Source organism: Nerophis lumbriciformis, linkage group LG13, assembly GCF_033978685.3.
Source record: "Nerophis lumbriciformis linkage group LG13, RoL_Nlum_v2.1, whole genome shotgun sequence".
Taxonomy (NCBI): domain Eukaryota; kingdom Metazoa; phylum Chordata; class Actinopteri; order Syngnathiformes; family Syngnathidae; genus Nerophis; species Nerophis lumbriciformis.
The window spans coordinates 48155421-48162920 of NC_084560.2; the positions used below are offsets into that span (position 1 = coordinate 48155421).

The window sequence follows — 7500 nt, forward strand, 5'->3', positions numbered from 1 at the left end:
TCCTCACGCTGCCTTTCTGGCTTTTTGGCATCGGGGTAGCAGTTTTGGTCGGTCGCAAGTTTGCTGTGCTGTCAGTGGGCGCGGCTTGCAGCAGTGTCAGCCGCAAACACGCCGTGCTGTCGTCTGTCCTTCCGCCCCTCCAGGTGCGCAGCAGGCGTCAGGGGGACGCTCATCGGGGGTCAAGAGGTCATCGCCGTCGTCCTCGAGCTGCCACGTTGGATTGTTGGCCTTTTGTCGTGGGTGGCCCTTCGCGCCGCCATTGTATTTCCGGCCTTTTGCTGCGGTAAGCCTTTGCCCTCACGCTGCCAATTTGGGCTTTGCTTCGGGGTAGCAGGTATGTTATTGAGCTCAATGTCCATTAAAAGTCTGGTGGTCCTTGCTGACATTCTTGATGTATGTTGAAGTTTAATCCATTATAGCAAAAAATGGTGGCAAAAAATTGGTGAGTGAAGCCTCTGTGGTGTTCAAGTTGCTAATGTGTTGCAACACTGCTGCTAATGTTCAAAATAAGTCCAAATAATAACAATAGGGCGAATTGGGACAGGGTTAGGGTTAGGGTTAGGGTTAGGGTTAGGGTTAGGGTTAGGGTTAGGGTTAGGGTTAGGGTTAGGGTTAGGGTTAGGGTTAGGGTTAGGGTTAGGGTTAGGGTTAGGGTTAGGGTTAGGGTTAGGGTTAGGGTTAGGGTTAGGGTTAGGGGGTTAGGGTTAGGGTTAGGGTTAGGGTTAGGGTTAGGGTTAGGGTTAGGGTTAGGGTTAGGGTTAGGGTTAGGGTTAGGGTGAGGGTGTTAGGGTGAGGGGGTTAGAGGGTTAGGGTTAGAGGGTTAGGGTTAGGGTTAGGGTTAGGGTTAGGGTTAGGGTTAGGGTTAGGGTTAGGGTTAGGGTTAGGGTTAGGGTTAGGGTTAGGGTTAGGGTTAGGTGTTGGGGTTAGGGTTAGGTGTTGGGGGTTAAGGTTAGGGTTAGGGTTAGGGTTGGGGGTAGGGTTAGGGTTAGGCACTGTCCATCAACAATCCGCCCAGTGACCCCCCACCAGACGCACACCCCCCAGGGACCCCGAACGAACACCGCCGAACGTGGCGTCAGACACATTATTCAATCAAATTTCATCATGCGACGCGCGTTTCGGTCTGCATGACCTCATCAGGCATGAAATTTTGAGAAATTGGCCTCATTACCTCTCTCTGAGCAAGATGTCCCCTCATCTGCTGGAGGAAAAATGAGCCAGAATTGCAAAACGAGGTTTTATAGAAGAGCCTGCAGGGGGCGTGGCTTGCGCTCCCAACTGCAATCAGTCGCTCCTCCCGAGTGCCTGCAGGTGGCGTCTGCACACAACTGCAATACTTAGTCACTCCACAGACAAAAGAGAACTATCTGGTTACATAATCACTCCAGAAGGTAAGTATAATTCATCCAGACCAGCTGGGTGGAGCACTCTAATATCACAGCACTGCACACAAGTAAATATCAAGTCAATATCACCACACACAATTAAAGAAGTATTAAATCATTAAATCACTTCAAGAAAAAAATCCAGATAAGTTCTCCATGTCTGTGACCTCTGACCCCTATTTTTTCTTAATTGGGTCTGCCAATCGGCCAACACCACACTCCAACGATGCCAAACAGAGCCACCAGGGGGCCGTACGAAGGGCAGGGCGCCACCCAACGGACAGACCGGAGGCACGGGCTAGTTAGGTGTTGGGGGTTAAGGTTAGGGTTAGGGTTGGGGGTAGGGTTAGGGTTAGGCACTGTCCATCAACAATCCGCCCAGTGACCCCCCACCAGACGCACACCCCCCAGGGACCCCGAACGAACACCGCCGAACGTGGCGTCAGACACATTATTCAATCAAATTTCATCATGCGACGCGCGTTTCGGTCTGCATGACCTCATCAGGCATGAAATTTTGAGAAATTGGCCTCATTACCTCTCTCTGAGCAAGATGTCCCCTCATCTGCTGGAGGAAAAATGAGCCAGAATTGCAAAACGAGGTTTTATAGAAGAGCCTGCAGGGGGCGTGGCTTGCGCTCCCAACTGCAATCAGTCGCTCCTCCCGAGTGCCTGCAGGTGGCGTCTGCACACAACTGCAATACTTAGTCACTCCACAGACAAAAGAGAACTATCTGGTTACATAATCACTCCAGAAGGTAAGTATAATTCATCCAGACCAGCTGGGTGGAGCACTCTAATATCACAGCACTGCACACAAGTAAATATCAAGTCAATATCACCACACACAATTAAAGAAGTATTAAATCATTAAATCACTTCAAGAAAAAAATCCAGATAAGTTCTCCATGTCTGTGACCTCTGACCCCTATTTTTTCTTAATTGGGTCTGCCAATCGGCCAACACCACACTCCAACGATGCCAAACAGAGCCACCAGGGGGCCGTACGAAGGGCAGGGCGCCACCCAACGGACAGACCGGAGGCACGGGCTAGTTAGGTGTTGGGGGTTAAGGTTAGGGTTAGGGTTGGGGGTAGGGTTAGGGTTAGGCACTGTCCATCAACAATCCGCCCAGTGACCCCCCACCAGACGCACACCCCCCAGGGACCCCGAACGAACACCGCCGAACGTGGCGTCAGACACATTATTCAATCAAATTTCATCATGCGACGCGCGTTTCGGTCTGCATGACCTCATCAGGCATGAAATTTTGAGAAATTGGCCTCATTACCTCTCTCTGAGCAAGATGTCCCCTCATCTGCTGGAGGAAAAATGAGCCAGAATTGCAAAACGAGGTTTTATAGAAGAGCCTGCAGGGGGCGTGGCTTGCGCTCCCAACTGCAATCAGTCGCTCCTCCCGAGTGCCTGCAGGTGGCGTCTGCACACAACTGCAATACTTAGTCACTCCACAGACAAAAGAGAACTATCTGGTTACATAATCACTCCAGAAGGTAAGTATAATTCATCCAGACCAGCTGGGTGGAGCACTCTAATATCACAGCACTGCACACAAGTAAATATCAAGTCAATATCACCACACACAATTAAAGAAGTATTAAATCATTAAATCACTTCAAGAAAAAAATCCAGATAAGTTCTCCATGTCTGTGACCTCTGACCCCTATTTTTTCTTAATTGGGTCTGCCAATCGGCCAACACCACACTCCAACGATGCCAAACAGAGCCACCAGGGGGCCGTACGAAGGGCAGGGCGCCACCCAACGGACAGACCGGAGGCACGGGCTAGTTAGGTGTTGGGGGTTAAGGTTAGGGTTAGGGTTGGGGGTAGGGTTAGGGTTAGGCACTGTCCATCAACAATCCGCCCAGTGACCCCCCACCAGACGCACACCCCCCAGGGACCCCGAACGAACACCGCCGAACGTGGCGTCAGACACATTATTCAATCAAATTTCATCATGCGACGCGCGTTTCGGTCTGCATGACCTCATCAGGCATGAAATTTTGAGAAATTGGCCTCATTACCTCTCTCTGAGCAAGATGTCCCCTCATCTGCTGGAGGAAAAATGAGCCAGAATTGCAAAACGAGGTTTTATAGAAGAGCCTGCAGGGGGCGTGGCTTGCGCTCCCAACTGCAATCAGTCGCTCCTCCCGAGTGCCTGCAGGTGGCGTCTGCACACAACTGCAATACTTAGTCACTCCACAGACAAAAGAGAACTATCTGGTTACATAATCACTCCAGAAGGTAAGTATAATTCATCCAGACCAGCTGGGTGGAGCACTCTAATATCACAGCACTGCACACAAGTAAATATCAAGTCAATATCACCACACACAATTAAAGAAGTATTAAATCATTAAATCACTTCAAGAAAAAAATCCAGATAAGTTCTCCATGTCTGTGACCTCTGACCCCTATTTTTTCTTAATTGGGTCTGCCAATCGGCCAACACCACACTCCAACGATGCCAAACAGAGCCACCAGGGGGCCGTACGAAGGGCAGGGCGCCACCCAACGGACAGACCGGAGGCACGGGCTAGTTAGGTGTTGGGGGTTAAGGTTAGGGTTAGGGTTGGGGGTAGGGTTAGGGTTAGGCACTGTCCATCAACAATCCGCCCAGTGACCCCCCACCAGACGCACACCCCCCAGGGACCCCGAACGAACACCGCCGAACGTGGCGTCAGACACATTATTCAATCAAATTTCATCATGCGACGCGCGTTTCGGTCTGCATGACCTCATCAGGCATGAAATTTTGAGAAATTGGCCTCATTACCTCTCTCTGAGCAAGATGTCCCCTCATCTGCTGGAGGAAAAATGAGCCAGAATTGCAAAACGAGGTTTTATAGAAGAGCCTGCAGGGGGCGTGGCTTGCGCTCCCAACTGCAATCAGTCGCTCCTCCCGAGTGCCTGCAGGTGGCGTCTGCACACAACTGCAATACTTAGTCACTCCACAGACAAAAGAGAACTATCTGGTTACATAATCACTCCAGAAGGTAAGTATAATTCATCCAGACCAGCTGGGTGGAGCACTCTAATATCACAGCACTGCACACAAGTAAATATCAAGTCAATATCACCACACACAATTAAAGAAGTATTAAATCATTAAATCACTTCAAGAAAAAAATCCAGATAAGTTCTCCATGTCTGTGACCTCTGACCCCTATTTTTTCTTAATTGGGTCTGCCAATCGGCCAACACCACACTCCAACGATGCCAAACAGAGCCACCAGGGGGCCGTACGAAGGGCAGGGCGCCACCCAACGGACAGACCGGAGGCACGGGCTAGTTAGGTGTTGGGGGTTAAGGTTAGGGTTAGGGTTGGGGGTAGGGTTAGGGTTAGGCACTGTCCATCAACAATCCGCCCAGTGACCCCCCACCAGACGCACACCCCCCAGGGACCCCGAACGAACACCGCCGAACGTGGCGTCAGACACATTATTCAATCAAATTTCATCATGCGACGCGCGTTTCGGTCTGCATGACCTCATCAGGCATGAAATTTTGAGAAATTGGCCTCATTACCTCTCTCTGAGCAAGATGTCCCCTCATCTGCTGGAGGAAAAATGAGCCAGAATTGCAAAACGAGGTTTTATAGAAGAGCCTGCAGGGGGCGTGGCTTGCGCTCCCAACTGCAATCAGTCGCTCCTCCCGAGTGCCTGCAGGTGGCGTCTGCACACAACTGCAATACTTAGTCACTCCACAGACAAAAGAGAACTATCTGGTTACATAATCACTCCAGAAGGTAAGTATAATTCATCCAGACCAGCTGGGTGGAGCACTCTAATATCACAGCACTGCACACAAGTAAATATCAAGTCAATATCACCACACACAATTAAAGAAGTATTAAATCATTAAATCACTTCAAGAAAAAAATCCAGATAAGTTCTCCATGTCTGTGACCTCTGACCCCTATTTTTTCTTAATTGGGTCTGCCAATCGGCCAACACCACACTCCAACGATGCCAAACAGAGCCACCAGGGGGCCGTACGAAGGGCAGGGCGCCACCCAACGGACAGACCGGAGGCACGGGCTAGTTAGGTGTTGGGGGTTAAGGTTAGGGTTAGGGTTGGGGGTAGGGTTAGGGTTAGGCACTGTCCATCAACAATCCGCCCAGTGACCCCCCACCAGACGCACACCCCCCAGGGACCCCGAACGAACACCGCCGAACGTGGCGTCAGACACATTATTCAATCAAATTTCATCATGCGACGCGCGTTTCGGTCTGCATGACCTCATCAGGCATGAAATTTTGAGAAATTGGCCTCATTACCTCTCTCTGAGCAAGATGTCCCCTCATCTGCTGGAGGAAAAATGAGCCAGAATTGCAAAACGAGGTTTTATAGAAGAGCCTGCAGGGGGCGTGGCTTGCGCTCCCAACTGCAATCAGTCGCTCCTCCCGAGTGCCTGCAGGTGGCGTCTGCACACAACTGCAATACTTAGTCACTCCACAGACAAAAGAGAACTATCTGGTTACATAATCACTCCAGAAGGTAAGTATAATTCATCCAGACCAGCTGGGTGGAGCACTCTAATATCACAGCACTGCACACAAGTAAATATCAAGTCAATATCACCACACACAATTAAAGAAGTATTAAATCATTAAATCACTTCAAGAAAAAAATCCAGATAAGTTCTCCATGTCTGTGACCTCTGACCCCTATTTTTTCTTAATTGGGTCTGCCAATCGGCCAACACCACACTCCAACGATGCCAAACAGAGCCACCAGGGGGCCGTACGAAGGGCAGGGCGCCACCCAACGGACAGACCGGAGGCACGGGCTAGTTAGGTGTTGGGGGTTAAGGTTAGGGTTAGGGTTGGGGGTAGGGTTAGGGTTAGGCACTGTCCATCAACAATCCGCCCAGTGACCCCCCACCAGACGCACACCCCCCAGGGACCCCGAACGAACACCGCCGAACGTGGCGTCAGACACATTATTCAATCAAATTTCATCATGCGACGCGCGTTTCGGTCTGCATGACCTCATCAGGCATGAAATTTTGAGAAATTGGCCTCATTACCTCTCTCTGAGCAAGATGTCCCCTCATCTGCTGGAGGAAAAATGAGCCAGAATTGCAAAACGAGGTTTTATAGAAGAGCCTGCAGGGGGCGTGGCTTGCGCTCCCAACTGCAATCAGTCGCTCCTCCCGAGTGCCTGCAGGTGGCGTCTGCACACAACTGCAATACTTAGTCACTCCACAGACAAAAGAGAACTATCTGGTTACATAATCACTCCAGAAGGTAAGTATAATTCATCCAGACCAGCTGGGTGGAGCACTCTAATATCACAGCACTGCACACAAGTAAATATCAAGTCAATATCACCACACACAATTAAAGAAGTATTAAATCATTAAATCACTTCAAGAAAAAAATCCAGATAAGTTCTCCATGTCTGTGACCTCTGACCCCTATTTTTTCTTAATTGGGTCTGCCAATCGGCCAACACCACACTCCAACGATGCCAAACAGAGCCACCAGGGGGCCGTACGAAGGGCAGGGCGCCACCCAACGGACAGACCGGAGGCACGGGCTAGTTAGGTGTTGGGGGTTAAGGTTAGGGTTAGGGTTGGGGGTAGGGTTAGGGTTAGGCACTGTCCATCAACAATCCGCCCAGTGACCCCCCACCAGACGCACACCCCCCAGGGACCCCGAACGAACACCGCCGAACGTGGCGTCAGACACATTATTCAATCAAATTTCATCATGCGACGCGCGTTTCGGTCTGCATGACCTCATCAGGCATGAAATTTTGAGAAATTGGCCTCATTACCTCTCTCTGAGCAAGATGTCCCCTCATCTGCTGGAGGAAAAATGAGCCAGAATTGCAAAACGAGGTTTTATAGAAGAGCCTGCAGGGGGCGTGGCTTGCGCTCCCAACTGCAATCAGTCGCTCCTCCCGAGTGCCTGCAGGTGGCGTCTGCACACAACTGCAATACTTAGTCACTCCACAGACAAAAGAGAACTATCTGGTTACATAATCACTCCAGAAGGTAAGTATAATTCATCCAGACCAGCTGGGTGGAGCACTCTAATATCACAGCACTGCACACAAGTAAATATCAAGTCAATATCACCACACACAA

The 7500-nt window shown here is 50.3% G+C and overlaps 1 protein-coding gene across 4 annotated transcripts in view; it reads left to right on the forward strand.

Moving 5' to 3' along the window:
• The window catches only part of LOC140679332 (uncharacterized), a 29437-nt gene that overhangs the window by 9010 nt on the left and 12927 nt on the right, over nucleotides 1-7500 (forward strand). The gene's annotated exons all lie outside the window — the stretch shown is intronic.